General features: G+C 39.7%; 1 pseudogene; it reads left to right on the top strand.

The window, feature by feature from the left end:
* The first annotated feature begins 11,470 nt into the window (after positions 1 to 11,470).
* LOC148353374 (U2 spliceosomal RNA) lies at positions 11,471 to 11,639 on the top strand (annotated as a pseudogene).
* The last annotated feature ends 2,818 nt before the right edge of the window (positions 11,640 to 14,457 follow it).

The following is a 14,457-nucleotide window of genomic DNA, read 5'->3' as shown; positions in this document are numbered from 1 at the left end:
GGAAATGAATGGAAATTAATTAAACTAAGATAATGTCTACTAGTACTTAAATTTAGAGAAAAATTTAGAAATTGAATAACCTGGCTAATTCACTAAAACATCTCAGTACGTAAGCACGATAAAACTTAACGAGACTCTAAGTGCCCCTGAATTCCACAAAAAAAAAAAAGTTAACCTAGTATATTGTTTTGCTTTAATTCTGAAAGAAAAGAAAAAAGAAACACTAAGACAAACATACAACATAAGTTATTTAAATAAGGATAATTTGCTGAAAATTGGGTATGAAAAACTCGCGACAAAAGTATGAAAAACAACACATTATGTAGTGTTGTTGGAGTTCCCCAGGGTCTTGAAAAGCACTATATAAATCCAGACCATTTATGATGGAATGGAATATACCTTTACAGACATAGTTACAAAACGGGTTCACATATTGTAACTGACAATTAAAATTTGGCATGACACTCCATCTTCAGAGTTAGGTAAAGGAACGGAAAAGATAAGGTTATAGTTATAAGTAATACAATATTTACACAAAAATGTGCATGTAAAATGTTACATACAGTTGAGGTTTGTGTAATATGCATTTGGTGAAAAATAGTCATTGTAGTGCAAAAAAGTTGTCAGCATTGTGCAAAACATATAACAGTATTTTTATAGATGAGCTATAAAAATAAAAGGAAATTATTAAAAGGAGCAATATCTAATTGAAGGCAAATAAACATAGACATAACATGTTGTTTTGCTTTAGAATAAGAAGATACGTACAACGCAATACATAAAATTGTATTATAGAAAAAGATGCTGAGCACAGGGGTAAACGAATTAATCAAATACATTTTTCCACAATTGGGTCAGAATTAAACCTCTAGGGTTTAATCCAGCCATTCATGTGCAGTAAACCAAAGGAGAACAAGAAATGGGATGGTAAAGTATTACAATAATGTAAATCCTACTACAGAAAGTCTATGAAATTACTAGAAAACGGAATATAGAGCTTGAAAACCAGGACATAGTATATGGTACTGCTATAACTCTAAAAAGACCAACTACAGAAATTCTGCAAGAATACCGCTACAAAACTACAACAGCATTAATACTAGCGCTACTAAAAAAAAAAAAAAAAAATCCTTCAAAAATACTACAACAGACTTCGAAAATATTACAGAATCTTATTTTGTAAATATTATAAGATACTACTGCAGGAATGGTTGAGTTAAGTGCAGACCGGACCAGAACTCAATCGCTTAACGACCAGTTACTTTTATTTAGCAAAATTGTCCAACGCTCAGCGACAAAACAAAACAGCAACTGGCCTACAGGCAAACATGAACTCAGAACGGGCAAGCCCTTAAGAAGGACACACGCAAATTAGACGGTCGCCACGGCGACCGTGCTGGACATGACAGAAATACTACATACGTGCACAACTACAATAACAAAGTTGTACCTCTACTTATACGTTTAATTGGTTCTAGCAGTAAATATGGAATGATGAAACTATTGTAAATCGAAACACATTATCAATTTGAATCAATTGGATTGAAACGGGATTAGTCCGTTCCGAAAGCAAACGAACCTTGTTGAATCAACTGCAATTGCCCTGAAGGTATGCTGGTGTTCAGTAGGGGTTCATACATATACACAAAATAGATAAACATGAAATAAATATAATGAAATATAACATCATAACTGTAAATGAGAAAAACGGGATGTGTCCCCAGGCTCGTGACGCCAAAAGTTTGCCCACCCTTGACTTAGAACCATTGTTTTTGGGACGATGGACTGGTGGTTAATTGCGCTTTTAATGACGGATTTCTTTTTAGGTTCTTTTTAAGAAGCAGAATGTTGGAAAAAATTTTGAGCTGATTATAGGCGATGATGAAATAGGTCGATAAATTCTCTATAGAGCGTGACGTCTCGTTTGGTTTCATGTTATAGTCATCATAGTTCCAGTCCACTCCATTTAGTTATTAGTATCGATACGACGACACACACACACGCACACTGCTGTCGTCTTAATAAAACTGAATCGTCTCTGCACCGCACAACACAGTGGCCACGATCACGCTCTCAGTCCACTCTTGGCGCCCATACTCAGTCATCCCTCTCCTCAGAGCGCCCTAAACCTTGCTTCCTTGATTGAGTAGAAGGACGTGTATAAATAGTGCAATTGCGATAGAAGACAAGTTTGAATTACTGAAATTCCGAGTATTATGGGATGAGTCAGATGAAAGAGAGACGTGCAACCAGTCAGAGTGCCGATGGACTACCAGAAACCAAATGTGTTAACGACAGTACAGACTAAAGTGACGGATAATATGCTAAACCTTAATGTGACGATACAGGCGAGAAGGGTACCGACACACCAAAGTCCAGAAAAACCTACACCCAGGGCGACAGCACTGAAGAGTGAGGTTACAACGCCGACAGCCAAAAATGAGTGCACGGCCAGTACGTAAAGTTCGGGAAATTGTGTAGAAGAGGAAAACCATAACCCTAACTCGGTAGTTGTGTAGGCACATGGCCTCAATGTGCACTGACTTAATTTGACTAATTAACTTAAATTTGTGTGGGCCATCTGTCTTGTTTTATGTTTTATGTTTGTTCAATGTTGTAAGTGTTTGTATTCTTTCCTGTATTCTTATCTTTCTTGTCTTATATGGTTGTCCAGCGCTGGCGTTTAATCGGCCCACGTAACTGAAAGGATTAACGGAAAAATATCGAAGGAAAAGGAAAAAGGGAAAAATACAGTGCTCATTGAGACGAGAAAAACTTTTTTAAAGAGGAAGACGGTTTGAAATGTATTGTTTTAGATAGAACCGATAGCACGTCTCGTTAGGAATCGAAAACGTTCGTTTTTTTTCGTGTGCAACATAACGTCCGAGAGCCTATGGAGTTCCCGGAAAATAAATGTTTTTCAGTTGGAAAACGATGAATTTAGGGGTGAAAAGTTTAGAAATATTATGTTTGGTTATTTTAGGTGCTTTAGATTATGTTAATGCCAGAATAACACCAAGAAAGGATAGAATAATATCAAAAAGAAAAAAGTTAACCTATTCCGGTTTTCAGTTCAAAATTGGAAAATTAAGGAATGTGAAGACGAGGAAAAATCCAATTGAGTGAATTGGGATGGATTAATTTGAGATGGAAGCATTGTTGTACGAGAATAGTGGAAAAGCGTGAGTAAATACTTTCTTTTCATTGAATATGGAGGAAATATTCATTGAGTGGAATACAAATGAGTAAGATGAATCGTTGTAGATCAATGCACGTCGTTTTCACATTAAGTAGGTGAAGCTAAGATAGTAGATTTAATTGGTTTGGAAAAAAAAAAAATAAATAAATTGAAAGATTAAGTGAGATGGTTATATATCAATTTCCCATGGGCTAAAGTGTTAGAAGGCGTAGAAGAAGGGAAAGTTATGTAGGAGATGGATTGTTGGCAGAGCAAGTAAGGAAGTTACAAATACAGAAAGATAAGAGTTAGTAAAAGAAGGTAAAAAGGGGAAAAGAAAGTAGGCGTTGAGGAAAAGAGAAGAGAGGGACATACAAGTGAGAAAAGGAAGAAATAAAAAGGGGAAAAAGTAATTAAATGAAATATTTTTGTTGACAATTGGCCGGAGTAAAGAAAGCATATGTTCCGGGTGGACGTGTATAGCTAGATACCATCGGACAACCGAGAGAAATTCCAGAGGAATTTAAAGCTAGGAATGAAATTAAGTCTGGATTAGAATCGATGTTTATCTGGATAACTCCGAATAAGAACGCAGAATGGATTAATTACATTTATTACAACCAACAACGTTTATTAATTACATTAACGAGGCCTTTAGTGCAGTAGGAGAGCAATTACATGAGACATCTAGGATGGCCTGGCAGAATCGTCAGGCCCTCGATTTTCTCTTAGCCAGTAAAGGAGGCGTGTGTCATATGATAAAGGAGGAAGGCTGTATGTATATACCTTTAAATACATCCGAAGCAGGAAGATTCACAAAAGCACTGTCAAAGATTCGTGAGTTGAGCAATGAAGTGACAGTAAATACTGAAAAGAACAGTATCTCTTTTGATTGGTTCTCGTCTACATTTGGGTACTGGGGTGGTATGTTAGCGAAGGGGGAAATTTTTGTACTAACTGTCGTAATAATTATGTGTTTGTTGTGTTTCTGTGCCATACCTATTCTTAAAAGAGGAATTCTTAAGACTGTTGGAGAACAAATGACAGTAGTGGCTAATACTAGGGTGGCAGAAGCTCAATTAGCACAGTTAGTGATTGAATATCCAAGCTTATTCCTGAGTGAGGAGGAACAGATGACTCAACTAAATTCAACACCTTGAATTTTATCTGGCAACATTAACAGTCAGTCTACATTACATTAAATAATGGAGCATCTGCGGAAAGAGACACAAATGATGATCTGCACTAATAACAATATCAAGTAGCACTAGTGTTAAACACGCAACACACTATATAGCGCTAGGAATAACCGCCACAAATATATTGATTTCTAATTGTGATTCTTTTGTTGGTATGTCACACTGCCGGGGAGTAAGCTGCTGTCTGGGATGGTCAGGATGCATCGTCGCTTCCGGGTGTTGGGCTGCATGGAAACTGCGCGTGATGCCTGCTGGGATGAACACTCACTCCAACATCTGACTTCACGACACCCGTTGACGAATACGACATTGCATGGTCTTCAAAATGTTCGCGGGGGTCAGGCCAAAGGCCGATGTGTATGCTGTATCACTATCCAGTCATGCACTCATCTTGAAATGTATCAACGACTGTTACCAAAATTTGTTATCACTTATCAGTTCAATTATTCATTTACCTTTATCACGTACCGATCAACCGTCGACGGTCCACGTGTATAATCCAGTATGTACGGATAAAGATAAATGAAGGGGGGGTTAGTGCATGGGTCAGATGTTTGGAGTGTTGGGGTTTTTTGTAAATGAAACATGAACAATGAAAGTTAGAATGATCACAGCAGGCTGACCGCCAGAATTTTATTTTATTTTCGATTCGCGTAAACTCTGTCCGTGTATTGATATCTATGATTTGTAATACTTTGCCACTACTCTGTATTGATTTTTCAATTTTAATTTCCATTCAAAGTGGGAGTATAAACTCCCAAAGGGGGGATATGTTGTGGTAAATACACTTGCATTTGTAGAATAGACTTGCATACATGTAGAAATTTAGAAAGACTTGCTTACAGTTGTGGGAAAAGGTCGGGTTGACATTCCTTGAAGATACTCTTGGCAGACAATTAAGTTTCCTTGAAGATAGCGTGCAAGGGACGGGACGCTCTGAACTTGATACGTGATACAGGACCGCCTTTTGGGGTGTACTCAATTGAAGCTTTAAAAACATTGTCATGTTCCCAGCTCTCTGAGAAAACTTCATTGACGCATCAATAAAGTTGTATCTCCCTCCCACGCAGCTGGCTCCTGTCCATTTTCCTTATCCACATATGAGAAGACTTTTCTCTCGATTATCGAACCTCCAATTTCCCCAACATTATATCCTCTTCATGAGGCAGAAGATATTTTTTTGATCTCTTCGATGAAGCCATCTTGATTTTTGTGACACATTTGACAATCAGAACTCAGTGTGGTGAATATCTGAAACCACTAAGGCTAATCGATAATAGAAAGCCAGTCAAAACGAATGCCACAATAATCCCAATCCATTTTGTGACAATTGTTCTCCTTGAAATCCGAAAGACAGTCAAAATTATTTACTGGTGTGGTCAGATAAGTATTTCGTTGACTTGTATTTATGCAGTTTTATTATTGAACAATTATTTATTGTGCCAGTAACTGTACACTAGGTCTGATATAATGTGCGAAAAATCCTTATTTTTCATACCAAAATTTCAGAGGCCTTGAGCGACCTCTAAATATCCTTTGATTTTGATGAAACTTTGCCTAATTACGTTTTGTATATATTGGAACATATTCAAGGGGTCAGAGCATGAAATTTTAAAAGTCGAAAAATAAGGACCACCCTAATATATATATATATATATATATATATATATATATATATATATATATATATATATATATATATATATATATATATACTGTATATACACTTTTTTTTTCAACCGCATCAAGCTTTCTTATTCCACTTTCGTTTCAAAAGAAACATCTCGCTTCTTTTTTACAATTTACACTGACCATATTGAATGGATGCATGAAATATTAAACAATAAAAACGTCTTAGCACGCTGGAAATACAGTATAAAGTGTTTACACACGAACCAGGAAGTATAAGCCGGATTTCTTCTTCGGGGTGGATGCTAGGTGACCTCTCTCCGCGCCACGCGGCGGAAGCACTACAGGACTGTCCTTTATTCGAAAAAAGGTGCACACAATACAAAATAAAACTTACAGCAATGTCCGGATATTTTTCGACATCCCGGAAAAAATATTCGCAAGTACCTTTGTCCGTAACTCAAATATTCGTAAGTAGGGGAGCGTCTGTATGTTCTCGCTCTCTCCCCTTCTCCCTTTCTCTTGCGCTCCCTTGCTTGGCCTTACTACCTTATTTGGTCACTCACTTCTTGGCTTTAATTTTCACCCCACACCTCGTGTAACTTTCTGATTACCTTCCAATAACACCTCTCCTACTTCAATGTTTGAACACTCAGTGCTAGTTTGTTGCCTTCATGGCATGCCTGAAGTGTACCGAACCCTTGCCTACCCTTGCGGATCCCCAATACTGCCTAAAAAACTCTTGGAGTGTCCCCCTCGCTATTTAGACTCACTCAAACACAGACCCCTCGCTGCTTGATACTTGACTTCCTGTCTACTGAACCCTCCCCTTATAAACAATGAATGTTTGCTGTACTAACCAGTGTTTCTGAACTTGCTTCCTCATCACCTTGACAGAACCAACTAGCCAGATGGAATAACCAGACAAAAAGGATGTGCGCGACACCATCCTGTCCCAAGTGAAGACACTACAGATGCATGAACGAACCTTTTCTTCTTTTAATGCTAATGTCAAAAGGTGGGTGGAACACCGGAACATAGTTTGGTTGGGTTTGATGGGCCAACTCAAAGTATAACAGGGCAGTTTTGGCGGCAATACCTCAATCACCAGAAGTGAGTCCAACGTCACCAATTCCTTCCAGCTTTCTCGCCCCCAAAAATTATCTGTGGAAGCCAGATAACATCATGTTACTCCTTAACCAATGTGAGATTTATTATAGCAGTCGCATTTCCATTGGAGCTAGAAAAGGTTACCTTTATTGTGTCGCATGGGCTACTCAGCGTTTGGCAATCTGCGACTTTCTCAAAGCGTTTCCTATATATCTCGCATTTAAATTAATATTGTTATTTTTAATTGATTTTTACCACATTTTTAACCACAAGGAGGCACTACGTAATTCACACTGTCCCTTGAATTACAAAAATACTCTTAGGATAACGAGTATAATAGTTGTATTAAATTTTAAAATGGCAAAAAATAAAAAGAAAAATCCCCCTAATGTATTACCTCCCAAGTGACCACTCAGTGGAGTTATTGGTCAATATTATTTAGTATTAAATGTGAACTACAAATACTGCATTTCAAAAACAATGAACGGAGTAAAACCAAACAAGACGCCATATAAGAGGAAAAGTTGCAGATTCAAAAGTTAAAAAACTCAGCTCAGTACAAGTGAATCATGGTGCTCCTCCAGAGCAATATGTCTGTAAAATTGAATTCACAAGTAAGCCATTCACCTCATTTGTTTCAGTGATCATATCGTTTAAAGTTTATTGACACAAATAACAGGATGAATTTGTTAAGGTTTATTTTTTGCAGACACACAAATGGACAATGGGGAGAAAGTTGGCACACACAAGGTACACTTTTTATTGCTAGGACAGTACTAGTTGACTTGACTTGAATATATTTTGACCATTTTTGTTTTGGCGGGCTGTAGTTTTCCCACCTTTGATCTGGGTGCTCAGCACGCCCAAAGCTCTGAACCTAAAATCGCAAGCTAATCAGATCTTGTTGTCCTAACCTTTTTGGAGGAAAACCGGCTTCACATGTTTTAAGGACAGCGCAAACACTGACATTCCCTGTATTCCATTTTTATTAGAGGAGTTACCTTTTATAGATTTCCACACAGTAACTACCTCTTAAGTAGTCAACGCAGGTTTTGCAAGTTCCGCTTATGGCGCCAAGTAGCAAGTACAATGTATTAAAAGTACAGAACCTTGCAAAAGTATTGCCCTCATAAAACTTTTTGTCATATTGCCATTTTTCAGGCTCCAAGGCGGTAGCATGGCAGCGGACAGAAAAAACGTACAGAGTAATCAACACACCCCAAAAAAATCTTAGCATGCCCTCTGCCCTGTCTAAAAGACATTGCCGGCATGTGATACCACAGCAGAGCCAACATGATTAAATTGAATCTTCTCACCTCAACCACTACCTCTTTGACCTGTTGCGCTCTGGTAGGCACTACTTTATACGTAGTGAAACAGGCCCAAAGACAGATTCTTCCCCAGACCATCACAAACCTAAAGAAGCACACATAACGAAGATAAATACATATCTACCTTGCCAGTTGGATTAGAAAATGGGCACCCATATTTTATTTATCGATTTATTAGGGAATTTTTACAACTAAATGCTTAGGTAGTAACTAGTGTCAGCAGTTTTAATGCTTTTTATGAAGTAGTAAAAATACTTCAACACCTATCAATTTTTTATGTGTGCAAGGGATGGGAGAGCTTAAGATCAGTCCCATGGCTTAGCATGTGTACAGGGTGGTTTGATTATAAGTGCTTTTGAGTTTTAGTCAGTAAGGTACATTTTGTTTTGTTTTGAGAATGTTGTTGTCGCGCTCATGCACATATGTTAATGACAATTTATTTATTATTGACTGTTGCACTAGTTGATCAAGATTGACTGCTGCTGACACTGTCTGCAAACAAGTATCCTAAACACGGCACATTGTGTTACTTTTCTGGACCAAACATTTCCCCATTGATATTTTTAAAATGTCAAAAATTTGATGTAAATCATTGTTTATTAGATGGATTTTGATGATCTGATTGAATAGTTGTCCAAAAAGTACTAATGAATAAGACGTTTCTACAGTTACTCGGTACTCGGGTAGTTTTTTCACACAGTACTTTTTTACTTTTAATTATTTAAATGACTACTTTTTGCTTCTACCTGAGTCATATTATTTTAAGGTAACAGTACTTTTACTTGTGTAAAGTTTTTGGCTACTCTACCCACCTCTGCTAATATCACAGAGACAACAACTTCCATCCACACCCACCCTCTCTCCCTAATACCCTCATCACTAATTTGGGAGCCTGTTAAAAAGGCATTCTCCGAGAGGGCCGACATCATTACATCTCAAGACTCAAAGACAGACAGGAGTGCAATTATGGGGTAAACAGCTTTTGATTAAATTAAATTGATTGATTAAATTAAATCGAACAGATGTTCAGTGTTATTTGTTAAGCAGAAACTACACTTTCTGCTCCAAGCTTTATGCTGCAATCCGTACAGTCAAAATTTGGAAAAAAATCCAACAAATCCATGATTTCTCCAATTAAAAGTGCTATCCTTTTATGAATTTGTATTTTTTTAGAGAATATTAAAACTTTTGCCGGCGACAAATATCAAAGGAAAAAAACAACAGGTAGCAGAGATAATCTATATAAAACTTATGACTATATGAAATAAGAGCAAAGGAATGTTATGGTCTGTAAAAGGAATCAGTTTATGAAACAATCATAGAAAGAAAAAGTAAGACATAAAGAAAAGGAACGAAAGAGATTAAGAAATAAAGCTATATAGAAAGTGAAAAAGAGGGAGAGAAAGAAAGCAATATAGAAAGAGAAAGAACAGCATATAGGAAGAGAAGGAAAGGCATATAGAAACAGAAGGAAAGACAAAGAAAGAGAAATAAGAGAGAAAGAAAGAGAAAGTAAGAAAGAGAGAAAGAAGAGAGAAAGAGCAAAAGAAAACGATACAAAGGATTCCAAGTCAAATATCACATTAAAACAATCAATAATTCCCTCTTTGAGGAGATATGAAATAGTTTAATTTGGTTTTCTCATTATGCAATTGTCTAGATCAGGGGTCAGCAACCTTTTCGGTGAGGAGTGCCACTTTCAAATTTCCTTGTAAATCAGAGTGCCACACCAAGATAAATGACTCGCACAACATTTTTTTTAATATCCAAATAAGCTGTAATTTTACACCAGTCCAAATATACAACATGGATATAAATTTTAATCGTGTAACTCAGTGTTTTTCAACCCTTTTTGAACCAAGGTACACTTTTATTTATAAAAAAGTTTCGAGGCACACCGTACGTCGAAAATGTTTGAAAATGAAGTTATGTCCAATATTTCACTGTACTACCTCATAAGCAGGATAATTAGTACATATAAAGAAGAAAATAATACTTAAAATAAAAAAAGAATGATGTGTTTTATGTTTTTTAGCAATGAATAACTCAATTTTTTTTACAGTGCAATCTTAAACTGCTTTTTTAGACAGATCAAGTTATTAAAAGTAAAAGTGGTTATAGTAGATAGGGGGGTGCAAATCTCGGCAGGGATGCATTTCTCGGCATAACACCCGGTCATAAAATCAGAGACTAAATCAAACCTTACCCCATACCAGCAGGTGACGCTGTTGGACTTGTCATTGCAGGACACTTATACACAAACTATACAAACATAGTTCAGTAGGAATTTTAACAAAACAAACGTTATGATTACACTCGTTACATATACCAATGCATTTTTTTCTTATATTACTTTTATTGCTCTTTTCAGTGCTTGTTTCGTTTTACACTACATTTTAAAATTGTTTGCCCTTTTGTTTGGCCCATGGATCACAGCGCAGATAATCAAATCCAATTAAGCAGTTTTCTTGTGTTTGTAAATGTAATATGTTGGTCTTTTAATTGTGGGTTTATTTAAATACTATTACAGGTCAGGTCAGGTCTATAGTCAGTTACATCTAGGCCAACGCAGTGCTGGTGGGCAGAAGAAGGGGTTCAAAAACCAAATGAAGAACATCCTGAAGAGATGTCGGATAAACCCCTCCTCACTTTTCACGTCAAATTGCAGGTTGAGAAATGAAAATGAACCATAATTTAAGTTTGCTGTATTTCAAAATAGCTTTAATCTAATTCAACTCATGGTATACCAGTAAAGTCTTGCTTCTAAGTAAGTACTGCCATCTGGCGGGAACGGTGCATTCGCAATGATCGCAGCAAGGCTTTAGGGCTAGGACCTTAGCTTGGCCTTTTGGCTGAGAGTAAGTGTCCCGGCTCCTAGGCTTTGTAGCGTATTATGAACTGACCGATAACGGATAATGGATAATGAATAACGAAGATAGATCAATAACCCTTAAACCCCCCCCCTGCTGTATGTGGACTTGTGGCTAGGATTTTACACTTGTTGTTAATGGACTGTGTTCTTCTTAGCTTGGCCTTTGGCCTTGATGCTAAGTCCTTAGCTTGGCCTTTTGTGTACTTTCTATGAAGTCACTATCTTTGATTTTTGCATTTCGGAGATGGAATATGAGCTTGCTCTGTCCACTCCACGCATCGGCCCGGTATTGCAGTACCTCCGGGAACGGTGCATTCGCAATGATCGCAGCAAGGCTTTAGGGCTAGGACCTTGGCTTGGCCTTTTGGCTGAGAGTAAGTGTCCCGGCTACTAGGCTTTGTAGCGTATTATGAACTGACCGATAACGGATAATGGATAATGAATAACGAAGATAGATCAATAACCATTAAAAACCCCTAAAAACCCCCCCTGCTGTATATTTACGGCCAGTACGCCATTGAAATACTGTTATTCAATAATGTATATGTCTCTGCTGGATATTTAATGTCTTACCACTTGCTGACACGTCTTGATTGTTTACATTGATTTAATACGATCATTTGGGGATGTTATGGTCATGCAACAACAATCAACTAAAATAATAAGTAAATGTCAATATGCACGACTTCCATGTATTTTATACGTTTTCTTTTTATTATTTTCAAATTGTGTAACTATATTTTAATTGTTTTCCTTTTAAAAACAACTCAGTTTTAGACTGATTCTGTCCTGTCCATTTTAGTGTCAATCAAGATCGTCTCGGTCACTTGTAACAGATCATTGCAGATTTCTAAAATTGTTTCAGTATACTGGCGAATGTTGTCTCTGATCAAGCAATTATTTGGTAGTGTAGTGGGTTTTACATAATTCACCCACGGAACCATTGTTTAGTTAGCGAGTTCCTAGGGGGACTCTTAATTCGGCCGGCTCGAGCCACTCTCGTGTTTGTTTTGTGACTGCAAGTTTAAATGTCATTAAAGCAGCTTTCGTTGGCACCTTTGTTTGACACTCTGCTTACGACTCCCGTCTCTGCTCGCTACATTGGTGACCCCGACGTTAGTCTCGTGGAAGTTTCCGAAGCTGTGCATAATACTGAGCATACCGTCATGGCATACGCGCCCGTTCTCAAGCTCCCCGAGTTCTGGGATTCATTGGCGTTAACGTGGTTCGCACAAGCAGAGGCTCAATTCGCCCTGCACGGAATCACTAATGATGACTCTCGCTATTACCACGTGGTGTCTGCTTTGGGGAGCTCAACTGCAGCCAGAGCGGTGAGTTTCATCACATCCCCTCCTGAACTGGATAAATATAAGGGACTGAAGGCATATCTCCTCAGAATCTTTGAACTGTTTCTGCGTCACATGCCGCCGCATGTCCAGACGGCGCTTGCGAATACAATCATTACAGATCCGCGTGCATTGGCAGAGGAAGCGGACCAGTTTTTCCTGGCCACGCATAGATACATACATGAGGTGCTGGCCCCTACACGCACCTACTCACCATCAAGTGCGACGCCCCCAGCCAGCAAGGCACGCGCGGCCACTGACGATCAGAAGGTGTCAGGTATGTGTTACTACCATGCACGTTTTGGGTCCAAGGCCAAGAAGTGCCGTCCCCCTTGCACCTCCAACGCGACGGGAAACTTCAAGGCCTGCACTATGTAGCGGCCGTGAGTGCAGGCGCAAGAAACCGGCTACTGTTCATCCGGGACGCCATCTCCGGCCAAAAGTTCTTGTGTGACACCGGCGCCCAGAGGAGCGTCCTCCCTGCCAATGTGGACGATGTGCGGGGGGGAACACATGGACCTCCATTAACTTCTGCCAATGACACCCCCATCCGCACATACGGGACACGGACAGTGGACGTGTGTTTTGGGGGTCAGCAGTTTACATGGGACTTTGTCACTGCGGATATTGCTTTTCCTCTTCTTGGTGCAGATTTTCTGTGTGCCAATGGATTACTCGTCGATGTGAAAAATGGCCGCCTCGTTGACGCATTGAATTTCTCCTCTCTCGCGTGTGTCCGCGACAAAGGGAATTTTGAGGGTCTGTCCAGCTCTCTCTTGGACAGTGATATTTTCCACCGGCTCCTCGCTGAATTCCCCAGTCTGGCGAAGCCCACCTTCTCAGCCTCCACGACCAGACATGGGGTTGAGCACCACATTGAGACCAAGGGGCCCCATGTTCATGCCAGGGCCCGACGACTCAATCCAGACAGACTAGCAGCTGCTAAATCTGAATTTGCGAACATGGAACGTCTCGGCATCATTCGCCGATCAGACAGCCCCTGGGCCTCTCCACTACACATGGTCCCGAAACCAGGCGGTGGCTGGCGCCCATGCAGGGACTATCGCCGCCTTAACGAGGCTACCACGCCCGACCGTTACCCAGTCCCGCACATTCAAGACTTCTCTGCACACCTGGCGGGCAAACTTCTCTTTTCCAAGGTGGACCTAGTGCGGGGATACCACCAACTGCCAGTGCATCCCTCAGATATACCGAAGACGGCCGTGATAACTCCATTTGGGTTGTTCGAATTTCTCAGGATGCCGTTTGGACTGAAAAATGCCGCTCAGTCCTTCCAAAGGCTGATGGATTCAGTGCTCAGGGACATGCCTTTTGTGTTCGTCTACCTGGAGGACGCCCTTGTTGCCAGCTCCTCAGAAGAGGAACACTTGGAGCACCTCAGAGACTTCTTCACCAAGCTCAGTCAGCATGGCCTGATTATAAATCCCGCGAAATGTGTTTTTGGCGTACCCTCCATCCACTTCCTTGGGCATCTCATCACCAAGGATGGGGCTTCCCCCCTACCGTCTAAGGTAGAGGCTGTCTCTACCTTTCCTCTGCCGCCAACAGCACGGGGCCTCAGGGAGTTTCTCGGCATGGTGACATTCTACCATAGGTTTATTCGCCGAGCCGCTGATGTCATGCGCCCACTCTACGAGGCCCTCAAGGGTAGGTCACCCAATCAAGCTGTTGAATGGACCGCTGAGAGGACCAAGGCATTCGAGGACACAAAAACCGCGCTGTGCCAGGCAGCCATGCTGGCTCACCCAGCTCCCGGAGCCCCAGTCGCACT

This window comes from Urocampus carinirostris, chromosome 14, assembly GCF_059441175.1.
Source record: "Urocampus carinirostris isolate Australia breed hairy pipefish chromosome 14, RoL_Ucar_1.0, whole genome shotgun sequence".
Taxonomy (NCBI): Eukaryota; Metazoa; Chordata; class Actinopteri; order Syngnathiformes; family Syngnathidae; genus Urocampus; species Urocampus carinirostris.
The sequence above is the reverse complement of the archived record's forward strand: the minus strand, read 5'-3'. Positions and strand labels throughout refer to the sequence as shown.